Source organism: Lactuca sativa, chromosome 9, assembly GCF_002870075.4.
Source record: "Lactuca sativa cultivar Salinas chromosome 9, Lsat_Salinas_v11, whole genome shotgun sequence".
In the NCBI taxonomy this organism is placed as follows: domain Eukaryota; kingdom Viridiplantae; phylum Streptophyta; class Magnoliopsida; order Asterales; family Asteraceae; genus Lactuca; species Lactuca sativa.
Window position 1 is genome coordinate 162,422,311 of NC_056631.2, and position 14,291 is coordinate 162,436,601.

The 14,291-nt window shown below is 40.9% G+C and overlaps 1 non-coding gene across 1 annotated transcript; it reads right to left on the minus strand.

Annotated features, from left to right (window-relative positions):
• Positions 1-374: 374 nt before the first annotated feature.
• LOC111888208 (small nucleolar RNA R71) lies at positions 375-481 on the minus strand. Its single transcript, XR_002849114.2, has one exon. It is a non-coding gene; the product is annotated as a small nucleolar RNA R71 (small nucleolar RNA).
• Between the last annotated feature and the right edge of the window lie 13,810 nt (positions 482-14,291).

The window sequence follows — 14,291 nt, forward strand, 5'->3', positions numbered from 1 at the left end:
TTGAAGAAATGTCCATGGGAGCTTACAAGAAGCGGATCCGAGAAGATGTGGGTCCCGGTTTAGTCCAACCCGCAATACCTGCCACTGCCACATTCGAGCTGAAGGGACACATATTGACTGCACTGAAGGACATCCCATTTTTCGGGAAAGATCATGAGGATGCTTTTAAGCATCTAGATGAAGTCAATGACATTGCAGATTACTTCAATGTCCCAAATGTCAACAGAAACACAGTCTTGCTTAGGATGCTTCCCATCACTTTCAAAGGAGCTGCCAAGGAGTGGTTAAAAACACTCCCACCGGGTACAATCACCACTTGGGCTCAAATGTGTGAGCAATTCCTGGACCAGTTTTGCCCGCCATCCAAGATAGCCAAACTCAAGAAGGCAATAGCCAACTTTGAGCAACAGCCGGGGGAGTCACTATACGAAGCATGGGAGCGGTACAAGGGCTTGCTCAGAAATTGCCCTCAGCATGACCTAAATGTGCAGCAAGAGATGTCAATCTTCTATGATGGGGTCAACGTGATGACAAGACAACTCCTTGATTCTCAAGGACCTTTGAAAAAGAAAAATCCAAGGGAGGTCAAGGAGCTAATTGAAGAATTCGCGAAGCACTCTCGCGAATACCACAACCCGAGGCAAGATGGAATCAAAGGCAGTGGAGGGACCCAAACTGAAGAAATAGCAGCTGTGATGGCCATGCTAAATAATATGAATCGAAGGATAACACAAATGGACCAATCGATACATGCCATAAGAGTGGGTTGCGAGAAATTTAGTGGTCCACACTTGACCAAGGACTGCAATGTGGATGAGTTTGGGAACAGAAAAGCTCAAGTGTGCTACTCTAGTAGGGACAAGTTTGATGAGGACTGGAGGAAACCGAAGAAGGAGTGGCTGCCATATGAAGAGTATAAGAAGCAAAAAGAAGAGAAGTATAGGTAGACAGGTCGAGGCCTTTATCAAAAGGAGCAGCCACCAGCCGAGAAGAAACCCGACCTAGAGACCATTTTGATGAAATTTATGGAAGCTTCAGAAAAGCGACACGATGCCACTGATTCTGCTATTATGGAATAACAAACCTTAATAAAGAATCAGCAAGCCTCCATCCATAACCTTGAAGTACAATTTGGTCAGCTAGTGTAACATCCCCCTCTAGCACGTATCACAATATTGTCCGCTTTGGGCCACTCGGCACGAGGACTTCCCAGGGGGTCACCCATCCTGGTACTACTCCCGCCTGAGCACGCTTAACTGCAGAGTTCTTATGGGATCTGCTGCCCTCACGACTTTAAAACGCGTTGTGATAGGGAATGTATCCACACCCCTTATAAGGAATGCTTAGTTCTCCTTCCCAGCCGATGTGGGATCAGATCTAACCCACTTTCACCCCCCCCCCCCATTATAGGGTTCGACGTCCCCGTCGAACACATCGACCCGTGCCCTAGCTCTGATACCATTTGTAACATCCCCCTCTGGCACGTATCACAATATTGTCCGCTTTGGGCCACTCGGCACGAGGACTTCCCAGGGGGTCACCCATCCTGGTACAACTCCCGCCCGAACACACTTAACTACAGAGTTCTTATGGGATCTGCTGCCCTCACGACTTTAAAACGCGTTGTGATAGGGAAGGTATCCACACCCCTTATAAGGAATGCTTAGTTCTCCTTCCCAGCCGATGTGGGATCAGATCTAACCCACTTTCACCCCCCCCCCCCCCCCCCCATTATACTGTGACATCCCCAATTTCACGGCCAGAAAAGACCGATTTGTTTATGCTTTGTTTTATAAATCAGAGTGATCGTTTAAAGAAAACGGTTGCGGAATTTGTTCCCAAAATAAAATATGATAACCATTTATCAAAACATTTCTCAAAGAGAATGTATTTTCATTAAATAATAAAACCTCGGGATGTCATGTTCCGATACAGACCAAAAGCATAAACAATATAAAATAGGCCTTACAATAGTTATTTATAACTACTGATCTATAATCCAAAACCTCTCGTCAAGTCCGCCGACTTATACTCTTGTGTCATTACCTGTAATGCAAAGAAAACTGAGTGGGTCAGGCTTGGGAGCCTGGTGAGCATATAGGGTTTTCAACCCACAATAATACATTTATTATATTCAATTATCAAACAATCAACCCAAATACCCATCCCCATTATCTTCTTAAGGTTTTACCCTAAGAATCCACTATCCTTCATTCATTCATTCCTAAGGATTTACCTAAGGAATTGGCACGAAGTCCATTGCTGCCAAAGTTTATATATATCAGGTACTAAATCCATAGTTATCAGGCGCTAACTCCATAGTCATCAAGGTTCACTCAACAATAGGCGCTAACTCCATAGTCACCAAGGTTCACTTAACAAGCGCTAACTCCATAGTCGCCAAGGTTTACTCAACAAGCGCTAACTCCATAGTCGCCAAAGTTTACTCAGCGTGCGCTAACTCCATAGTCGCCAAGGTTCATCAAATAGGCACGAAGTCACATCGTCGCCAAGGTTTATACAATAGGCGCTAACTCCATAGTCACCAAGGTTTATCTAATAATAGGCACTAACTCCATAGTCACCAAGGTTTATACAATAGGCGCTAACTCCATAGTCACCAACTATTCCATCTACCTATGTTCTACCCAACAATTTTGTAGATATAAATACTTACACAGTTTAAATCATTTAACACCTATATAAAACTCCAATTTCCATGCCCATCTCAAATAGACAAATAACATATAAATACATAACACGTATTTCATAGCAAATACTTCATATTTATGTGTTAGAAGAAGGTAACTACACACCCACACATATAAACAACAATATACTTAATACACTCAAACCATACTTGTATTATTATCGTGTTTATGAAAGGTAGTATACACTCACTTGATTAGAAGATGATCGGACATCACTACGACTTGCAGAAGTAGTAATCCTCAGCAGATCTGGAAGATCTCTTCAAAAATCGAACTTCTCGCGGGCAGAGCTTCGGCTCGGGAACCACACTTCCCGGGATCTTCGGGATCTTGGGACTTGCCTCGGGGCTAGAGAATAATACCGGGGCTTCGGGGTATTTCTGGCATGCAAATAGATGCAAAACGGGAGAGAGAAGAGAGAAAATAGCAACCCTAAATGGCTGGCCCTTCAAATCTATTTATAGGGCAAATTTGGCCCTTGCCACGTCGTGGCAACCTTGTTCCACGCCGTGGGCTTCGTCGTCACTGCATGTGTCATCCCAAGTTGCATCTGGGGGCCTCCCGGAGGTGTCAGGACACCTGCCACGTCGTGGCAACCTTGTTCCACGTCGTGGCAACCTTGTTCCACGTCGTGGCAACCTTGTTCCACGTCGTGGGCTCTGACAGTTTTGGGGTTTCGCGCCCCGAACTTCAGAAATTCATAACTTTCGCATACGAACTCCGTTTTCGACGTTCTTTATATCGACGCGAAGGTGAGATTATGATCTACAACTCTCGTTTAGACTCCATTGGCTACTTTTGACTTTATTTTTAATATATTATATGTATATTAGTTATATATTATCTTTAGTAGGTCAGGACAGGAAAACTCCGTTCGAAATTCATAACTCCTTCATCTGAACTCCGTTTTCGTCTGTCTTTTTATCGTTGGACTACTATCGAATAAATCTTCAACTCTTGTTTAGATCACTAAGGATAAATATCTATCTACCTTAAGTTCACTATTTACATCGCGCTGGGTCGTGCCGGTTCTGTCGCGAAACTTCGACAGGTCATAACTTCTTCGTTATAACTCGGATTTTGGCGTTCTTTATATGCACGGAAACCTTGTGACATATACTACAACTTGGTTAAGATTAATCCTTCTAAATAATCTTCCATCAAAAAGTCATTTTTGATGCTTATCGTCTCTAAATTGACTAGCCCTGATCTACGGGCGTTACAATTATCTCCCCCTTAGGATGATTACGTCTCGGAATCATTAATGAAATAGGATTCATATACTGACTCCATAAGTTATCTCTCCATTCTAAGAAATAACCTTGATGGGTGTCCCGATGACCTCTCATCGTAGTCGTACTCAATTGATATGACCCCTAGGGTCGGAATAACAACTATCTTACTAGACATTACCGAAACAATGGTAATGACATACTTGAATAAAACGGAATCAATCACTAGCTTCTTAATAACCTTGTGACTTCCCCTGATCCAAGCGTGAGTCTTGTGCTTCCGGTAGTATAGATCTCTACTACCATTCACACCTACTCATACTCGTCCCAAGTATTGTCTCGCAGTTAGCCAAGTCACCATACATAAATCATATAATCGTTCAACACATCAGATAACAAAACCAGGGTATATATTAATTCTTGAAAGTACTACACAAAAGTTCAAGTTCACCCTATACTATGCCTCTAACAGGCTATGCTTCCTGATACAGACTTTATATATATTAATATGAAGTTTTCATCTTTTAATCCTCCCATCCTTTTCTGCTTCGTTGAGGAACATGTTGAATGCCCTTGGCTGTGGAGGTGTGTTTTTCTGTGGGCAGTCTTTAGAAATATGACCCTCTTCATTACACCTATAGCACATCTTCTTGATAGGTGCGCACTTGTTGGCGTAGTGCCCTGTCGCACCACATTTGTAGCAAGTCATCTCCTCGCTACATTTCCCGAAGTGTTTCTTCTTACACTTCTCACACCACTTAGCTTCATCTCTTCCCCCAGATTTCAAGAATTTGTTTTCTTTGTCGATTATTGAAGGTCCTTCACGCTTCCTTTTCTCTCCAACTTCAGCCCTTTCCAGACCCTTTTCTTTTATTTGGGTCTCAACATTCTTGGCTGCCCAGATGGCGGCTTTCAGAGTGGTTGCTTGCTTGACTATCAGACCAAAGTCCGCTGGTAATCCATTGGCAAACTTGTTGACCTTGGAATGTTCAGTCGGAATTAGGTATGGAATAAGCTTCATCTTCTCCGTAAAGCTCGTAGCGTATTCAGTAATACTCAATTTTCCTTTCTTCAGATTCTGGAACTCATTGTTGATTTCCAGAAGATCTTGCTCAAAGTAGTATTGCAATTTCAGTTGCACCACGAATTCTTCCCAATACATCTTGCTAGCTTCCCCCTTGGGCATCGAACCAGCCAGTAACTTCCACCAGCTCAATACTCCAGATTTTAACAGAGGGATTGCAAGAGCGGTCTTCTGTCTGTTGCTACACTCGCAACTTTCAAACATTGTCTCCATTTCGGAGATCCAGTCCATGACTTGCACCGGTGTCGGGCTCCCAGAAAGACATGGTGGTTTGGATGCCATGAAATCCTTGTACTTGCATCCACGTCCATCATTTCCTCTATCCTGGTTGTTTTGGCGAACTATTGGTGGGTTGGCTTGACCAACGGTCCCACTATAGTTTCCTCCTTCAGACTTCCCTCCATTTACTTCGGGCTCTTCAACTTGAATTGACAATTCCTCGCGATTCTGCCTGATCAGACGTCTAGTTTCTTCCATCTGATTATTCAACATTGCCTGGATCATCAATTGAACTCCGGCCATTGTCATTGGTTCAGGCGTTGCTGCTACAACAGGTATTTGTTCAATTACTGGTACTTGATTCCTGTTTTCATCAGCATTTCCAACTCCACTCCTCGTTCTCACCATTTTTGATCTGTACACCGAATATGGTGAAATTATATCCTTAATCACGATAGATATTCAAATCATCCTTATCACTCCGAAACGTTTACATGCTAGTTCTAATATCGTAGACGTACGCTTAGAATCCTATACACATAAGGTTTCCAGATCCGGTCGGCAACAGACCATAGATCCGAACAAATAATGTCATATATGGCAAACATATAACAATTAGCACATAATAGCATTTTAGGCAATTTTCCTAAAATAAAATAGTGCCTGTGTCAATTTAGGTGTACTACCTAAAATATAATGGACACACTCAACTCGCAATCATTGCTTAGCATTCTAAGTTTAAGTCTAGAAATAAATCCACATTCCTAGTTCGCTTAAACTAATGCTCTGATACCAACTGTGACATCCCCAATTTCACGGCCAGAAAAGACCGATTTGTTTATGCTTTGTTTTATAAATCAGAGTGATCGTTTAAAGAAAACGGTTGCGGAATTTGTTCCCAAAATAAAATATGATAACCATTTATCAAAACATTTCTCAAAGAGAATGTATTTTCATTAAATAATAAAACCTCGGGATGTCATGTTCCAATACAGACCAAAAGCATAAACAATATAAAATAGGCCTTACAATAGTTATTTATAACTACTGATCTATAATCCAAAACCTCTCGTCAAGTCCGCCGACTTATACTCTTGTGTCATTACCTGTAATGCAAAGAAAACTGAATGGGTCAGGCTTGGGAGCCTGATGAGCATATAGGGTTTTCAACCCACAATAATACATTTATTATATTCAATTATCAAACAATCAACCCAAATACCCATCCCCATTATCTTCTTAAGGTTTTACCCTAAGAATCCACTATCCTTCATTCATTCATTCCTAAGGATTTACCTAAGGAATTGGCACGAAGTCCATTGCTACCAAAGTTTATATATCAGGTACTAAATCCATAGTTATCAGGCGCTAACTCCATAGTCACCAAGGTTCACTCAACAATAGGCGCTAACTCCATAGTCACCAAGGTTCACTTAACAAGCGCTAACTCCATAGTCGTCAAGGTTTACTCAACAAGCGCTAACTCCATAGTCGCCAAAGTTTACTCAACGTGCGCTAACTCCATAGTCGCCAAGGTTCATCAAATAGGCACGAAGTCACATCGTCGCCAAGGTTTATACAATAGGCGCTAACTCCATAGTCACCAAGGTTTATCTAATAATAGGCGCTAACTCCATAGTCACCAAGATTTATACAATAGGCGCTAACTCCATAGTCACCAACTATTCCATCTACCTATGTTCTACCCAACAATTTTGTAGATATAAATACTTACACAGTTTAAATCATTTAACACCTATATAAAACTCCAATTTCCATGCCCATCTCAAATAGACAAATAACATATAAACACATAGGACATATTTCATAGCAAATACTTCATATTTATGTGTTAGAAGAAGGTAACTACACACCCACACATATAAACAACAATATACTTAATACACTCAAACCATACTTGTATTATTATCGTGTTTATGAAAGGTAGTATACACTCACTTGATTAGAAGATGATCGGACAGCACTACGACTTGCAGAAGTAGTAATCCTCAGCAGATCTGGAAGATCTCTTCAAAAATCGAACTTCTCGCGGGCAGAGCTTCGGCTCGGGAACCGCACTTCCCGGGATCTTCGGGATCTTGGGACTTGCCTCGGGGCTAGAGAATAATACCGGGGCTTCGGGGTATTTCTGGCATACAAATCGATGCAAAACGGGAGAGAGAAGAGAGAAAATAGCAACCCTAAATGGCTGGCCCTTCAAATCTATTTATAGGGCAAATTTGGCCCTTGCCACGTCGTGGCAACCTTGTTCCACGTCGTGGGCTTGGTCGTCACTGCATGCGTCATACCAAGTTGCATCTGGGGGCCTCCCGGAGGTGTTAGGACACCTGCCACGTCGTGGCAACCTTGTTCCACGTCGTGGGCTCTGACAGTTTTGGGGTTTCGCGCCCCGAAATTCAGAAATTCATAACTTTCGCATACGAACTCCGTTTTCGACCTTCTTTATATCGACGCGAAGGTGAGATTATGATCTACAACTCTCGTTTAGACTCCATTGGCTACTTTTGACTTTATTTTTAATATATTATAAGTATATTAGTTATATATTATCTTTAGTAGGTCAGGACAGGAAAACTCCGTTCGAAATTCATAACTCCTTCATCTGAACTCCGTTTTCGTCTGTCTTTTTATCGTTGGACTACTATCGAATAAATATTCAAATCTTTTTTAGATCACTAAGGATAAATATCTATCTACCTTAAGTTCACTATTTACATCGCGCTGGGTCGTGCCGGTTCTGTCGCGAAACTTCGACAGGTCATAACTTCTTCGTTATAACTCGGATTTTGGCGTTCTTTATATGCACGGAAACCTTGTGACATATACTACAACTTGGTTAAGATTAATCCTTCTAAATAATCTTCCATCAAAAAGTCATTTTTGATGCTTATCATCTCTAAATTGACTAGCCCTGATCTACGGGCGTTACAGCTAGCCACTCTAGTTCATGAAAAATTGTCCCCGAAGAATCCCGAAGTAAAGACCCAATCTCACGTAATGGCCATCAATACTGAAGAAGATGCAATCTCTGAGTTCCTGGAGGCATTGGAAGAAGAACCGCAGCAGCCCAAGAAATCAAAGATCGAAAGTGGAAAAGTTGTTGAACCAGGTTCGCCATGACGTGGCACTCCTCTGGCCACGACATGGTGCATGTCTGATCAAAAATCCTTTGAGCCCGTTCTAGCTTATCAGCCACCTTTTCCATTTCCCACCCGAGTTGCACTTAGTCTACTGGAGAAGGAGCATTTAGAGTTTGTAAAGCATGTGAAGGGGATCCCAATTAATACTCCCTTTGTCGAGTTCTTATCCAAAGATCCCGAGAACCAGAAATTACTGCAAGATTTGACAGACACTCGAAGGCAATTAAAGAAGCAGTCTACAGTGATTCTAAGTGAACAAACTTCAAAAGCTGTGTTGGGAGAAACACCAGAAAAGATGGGGGATCCTGGACGCCTCACTCTTCCATGTGAGTTTGGGAATAAAATGAAGGTTAATGCTTTAGCCGATTCTGGGGCTAGCATTAATTTGATGCCTTTTTCATTTTATCAAAAATTGGAGATTCAGAAGATGAAGGATACAAAAATGAAGATTCACATGGCAAATCGTTTGGTGACACAACCCCGGGGCATCGTGGAGGATATTTTGGTGAAAATTGGAAAATTTGTTTTTCCAATAAACTTTGTAGTCTTGGATATGAAAGAAGATCCCGATGTTCCAATAATCCTTAGTCGTCCATTGCTTAACACTGTTGGAGCTCTTGTTGACATCCGTGAGTCTAAGCTCACTTTGAGGGTTGGAGATGAAGAAGTCTTTGGAATACAAGATGACTTTCAAGAAGATAAAGAAGAGGTGTTCACAATTAATGAAGAGAATGAACTAGAAGAACTGGAGAAGCTTATGGAAGAAGAGATCAAGGCAGTTCATCGAGTCAAAAGAACAAACTGAGGGCATCTGTTCCATATTTGGTTGAATTCATAGCTTACAAGAGTCCGCCTTCTTGGGTGAGCAAAGAGGATGAGGAGATGACAAGTGATGAAGAGGAGGTCACTTCAAGAGTAACAAAGCCGGTAGTGAAAGAGGAGGAGGATGCTATGGAGTGCAAGGAACAAACCAAGGGCATAAAACGCAAGCTTGAAGAAGAGGGAAAAGCTAAAAAGGAGAATTCAAAGAAGGCGTATAAAAGGCGAGTTCAAGCTTACAAGAGGCGATTCAAGGAACAAAAGATCTTGGTGGTGGACTCTTCAGAAGATTCAACGTATAAGGCACGGAGTCCAGCTCAAGACTCCAAGAAAAAGAAGCGCTTCTCGGGAGGCAACCCGAGTTTGGTTTGCATTTTCTTTTCTTTTAATTTTTTTTCTTTTTTTAGAAAGACATCAACTCGTCATCTAAATAACTGATAATTAGTAAAGAATTAGCTGTGGGGAACTTTAATTAATGAATGAGATGCAAAGTAATTAGTTAACATGTGAGATTTTATTAAAATTTTGCAATTGGGCAGTTTCCATGACGTGGGCATAGCCAGCCACGTCGTGGGTCAAAATTAAAACACGGGACTATATAACAGATTTAAGGTCCACGACGTGGGCATAGCCAGCCACGTCGTGTCCTTTAAAAAGTCAGGGGGACCATTTCCTTAAAACCCTTTGACCAATAATCCTCATTCCCCACTTGAAACTGCCGCATGAACGGGAACAACAAAACCCCACAACCGATTGTTTAATCTACTTCCAAATTCATTGCAAGATCTTGCCAATTAATCTACTTGGTATGTGTTCTACTCATTATTTGTAGTTAGTTCTTCCAATTTTAAAATTTTCATGGCTAGGGTTTAAGTGATTCACGAAATTGGTTGAATCTAGTGGTTGATTTTAGATTGCATGTCCCTTAAATGTCCATAAGAACAAACCCCAAGCACTAACTTTGGTAGATATGGCATACAAATGGACCGATCCAAAAACTATTACCGACTGCGGCCCACGACGTGGCGTAGCCTGGCCACGTCGTGACTTCTGGCAGACAGGTTTAAATTGTTTTAATGTTTTGGATGTTTGCTGCTTTGGTTTGATTTTGTATGCAGAAATGGGACCACAACGAGCTATTCCACAGGAGGAAAACCCGATTGATGTAGCAAGTATACATCCCTTATATCAGTTTCCTCAAAACATTCCCCGACCGTTGTTAACTACTTACGAGAATCGGCTGGGATGGCTGTACAATAGCGAGTTTGCGATAGCCCCAATTATCGATTGGGGATGGCTCGGTGGAGTGGGAATGGTTGCTGAGTTGGCACGCTAGTGGTTGAAGAAATATGTTGGAGATCAATTTTCTTTTACTTGTCACGGGTGGAGGAATTTATTTGCCATTCAAGAACCCGCATACCGGGAATTATCGGTGGAGTTTTTCTCTACCGTATGCTTCGAGGAACGCACCATGGATTTCACCTACAACTGGGAACTTGTGTTTCGTTTGGGTGTTGTTTATCGAGAGTGTAGTCTTCGGGAATTCGCTTGGCGTATGGGGCTTTATACCGAAGTGGAGATGCAATCTCCGTTTTTCATACCGTTCTTGCTTGGATGCGTTCGGGATTTTACTCCCGGTATTATGGATGTGCAGTTCTGGCGGGGCATTTCTAGCCATGAGTACAATACTCGTGACTCGAGTGAGTCACAAATTCGGAATCTGATTTTCCGATTTTTACATCGCCTAATCATTTTTACAATAAATCACAAGCATCATGGTGATAAGGTCCCCATTCAAAATTTGTTTTATTTGTGGACTCTTATTACCCCGGGAGTTTGTTGTGATTTACCTTATATGTTGGCGAGGTTCATGGGGAAGAAAGCGGCCAATTCTAGGCCCGGGAGCCCGATTACAGGGGGCATTTGGTTACTCGCCTGGCTAGGTCATATCATATTTTGACCCATGACTTTGTGAGGAATCTTACTCGATTCCCGGACACAGACTTGACCATTCAAGTCTTGGGTGTTATGCGGGTGGTGGTGAATATCGGGGGTCGTTTTGTCATACCGCCGATAGATGACGAGCAAAAGGAGGCGCAGCCAGGACAGCAACTACCAGCCAGACCGCGGCGTCGGAATGTGCAAGCTAGAGGTGCAGTTGAGAGAGAGCATGCTGCTTCCCAGTATGTGCAGGGAGTGCCCACCGACCCTTTTCAGAGTCGGGTGGGAACGTATTTGGATAATCTACGGGGGCATGCCATTTACCATACCCAGCTTACTAAGGGTATTTATTCGCATTTGGGTGTGACCCGACCACCTTCTATGCCACCACAGTATCCTTATTTTCCGACATGGGAGGAGCTATGGCGTCCGCAAAATGATGGGGCAGGGCCAAGTGGAGCGCAAGACCAAGATGATGATTGATTTTATTTCCTTCTCTTTTGTTTTGTTTTGAGTAGTTTTTAGTTTTTTTTTTTAGTTTTTGCATTTGGTGTGTAATGTAAAACATTCTTGAGCTATGATGTTACTCTTTTATTTCTTTTTGGGTTGTTCCATTTTTCAGATTAGCATTAGAATTCTAAGGAGCATATAAGGATAACTTCCGAGTCGTGTTTGTCTAGTAAAGGAAGCTTAGAGTCGTGAGTTGGAACCCACAATTCAAGATAAGTGTGGGGTACGTTAGTAGGAGAGAGGTTACAGTTGGGAAGTATATTTCCATAGAGGAATCTTAAACCATTTAGCCATTGGTCAAGTTGCTAGAGTACATGAAAGAAATAAGGCAATTTTCTGCTGATGTCCAGTTTCCACGACGTGGACTTCTTGTGCCACATCATGGCGCTTATGAATTTGAAGAAATAAAGCAGTTTTCATGTTCGCGCTTTGATCTCATATCACGACGTGGCTAGCTACCTGCCACGACGTGTCCCAATTTATCATTGCCCCCATTTTTACTTACAAATACCCACTTTGAAGAATTGAAGTTTCGAGTCATGCTCGTGGTTTATTTACATATTCACCCAGTTCTACACCGAGTTTCTATTTTTGGAGGTCCAGATTTCGGATGCACGTTTTCCACACTTTTGGAGATGCTCATGTCACTATTCCAGGGGAGTCTGTTCCTTTTTCTCCCTTTTCTTTAATTTTGATTTATTTTTATGAATACAATGAGGGCATTGTATGAAATAAGTGTGGGGTAGGCGTAGAAAAAGTAAATTGCTAGATAATTATAGAATTTGATAGTAAAAATTGAAAATTTTGAAATAGAAATTTTTAATAATTGAATCTAGTAATAATAATTTGAGCTATAATTGCTAGTGTTATGTGGGATGATCCGATGAAAGTTCAAATGTTTAGTTGAGCCAATACACATTATAGTGCATTTGTGGCCTCCCTTATTTTAGTGAAATCATGGAACAAAAACATAACCCCGCTAGGTTTGAGGGATGCAATATGTTTAGCAGCCTAAACCTGAAATGTATCCAGGAAAATTATTATCATTAACCGATAAAGGTTGAAGTTGAGCGCCTATGCTTAAGCATGTAGGTTTTCAGTGAAAAAAGTGAGGTACATGTAAAAAAAAGAGAGAGAGAGAGAGAGAGAATTACGAGTAAAGTTTGTAGAATTTTGGAGCAAATAAAGTGAAGATCAAAAGATCAAAATTCCAAGAAATGCAAAAAGTTGAAGATACCAGAAATCAAATCAAATAAGTTGGTGAATTCGAAGAAATCAAAGATCAAATGTCAAAAAAATGAAGAATTCCAAAAAAAAGCTCCATAGTGGTATCAATGATTGTAATTCTAGATTATGTATGCTTAGGTTGCTCAACTAAAAATACCTTGAGGTTAAGGAGGTTTTCTGCTGATGGATTCGGAGGGTTGCATAAAATGAGCATTGTTCGGAAAAAGTGGGCGAGTGTTTATGAAGATTGTGAGTATTTAAAGTATGGGGTACTTTAGGAAAATTTTAGACACAAAAGCATGCGTTGAGGTCTTGGCATAATGGCTGAACTAGAGTCGGATTGTTCTGTGTGGTGTTAGTAATTAAGAATTAAGTTTAAATTTGCTTGAGGGCAAGCAAAGCCTGAGTGTGGGGTATTTAGATATTGCCATATTTATACTTATTTTTAGGCAATATTTAAGTACATTTTTATTGATAAATTGATAATATGTTTAGAATAATGGTACTTATGACTTTAAATTGTTATTTTCAGTCAATTAAAAGCATTTTCGAAGAGAGGGACCAAAAGTGACAATATGTGGAACATGGGAGGCTTGAAAGACAAGAAAAGAATAAATCCACGATAAATGCTGAATTCACGACGTGGCATGGGGTTTCCAGAAGATAGACATCGCGACGCGGAGGATTTCCTTGGAGGATACGGATAGCTTGAAGCCCACGACGTGGCAAAGCTGGCCACAACGTGGCGCGGGTTTTTGGAGATTATTTAAGTTCTCCTGATTATTACGAAAGTAAGAAGCTTTTGGCTGAAGGAAAGAATTCCAGGATACGATTCAGAGCGAAAGAAGGGTTCTGGAAGAAGGTTTTCAACACCAAAAAAGAATAGAGGTTTATATCTTAGTTAAATTAGAATATGTCTTCATTACTTTTAGCTGTGTTTGTTTAGTTGCTATGATGAGCAGCTGAATCTAGCTACTCTTGTTTAGCTAGATGAAGCATTAAACTTATGAATAGTTTAATGTTTATGGATTAAGTTTAGTTGGTAAAAAATTGCTTGTGTTTGATTTGTATAACCTAGCATGCTATTATTTGTTTTTCTAATTGCTTTATTGCATGTTCTGTGTAGCATAGTGACCATTAAACTACATGAACTTGTTTACCTAATGATTTAGTGAACATTGAATTATTAGAGCTAGGATTGACCAATCTTAGTTAGTAATTAGAATAAATAAAGCTTAGCTGTGCTAGAGAACGTGTATTGTGATCACAATTGCGTTTATACAACAAATCTTACATAGCATATTTACATTCATAATTAGTTTTGTGTTTAATTATGTGTGAACATACATGGTTTGACATGAATTAGTTAGTTATTGGTAAGTTAGAA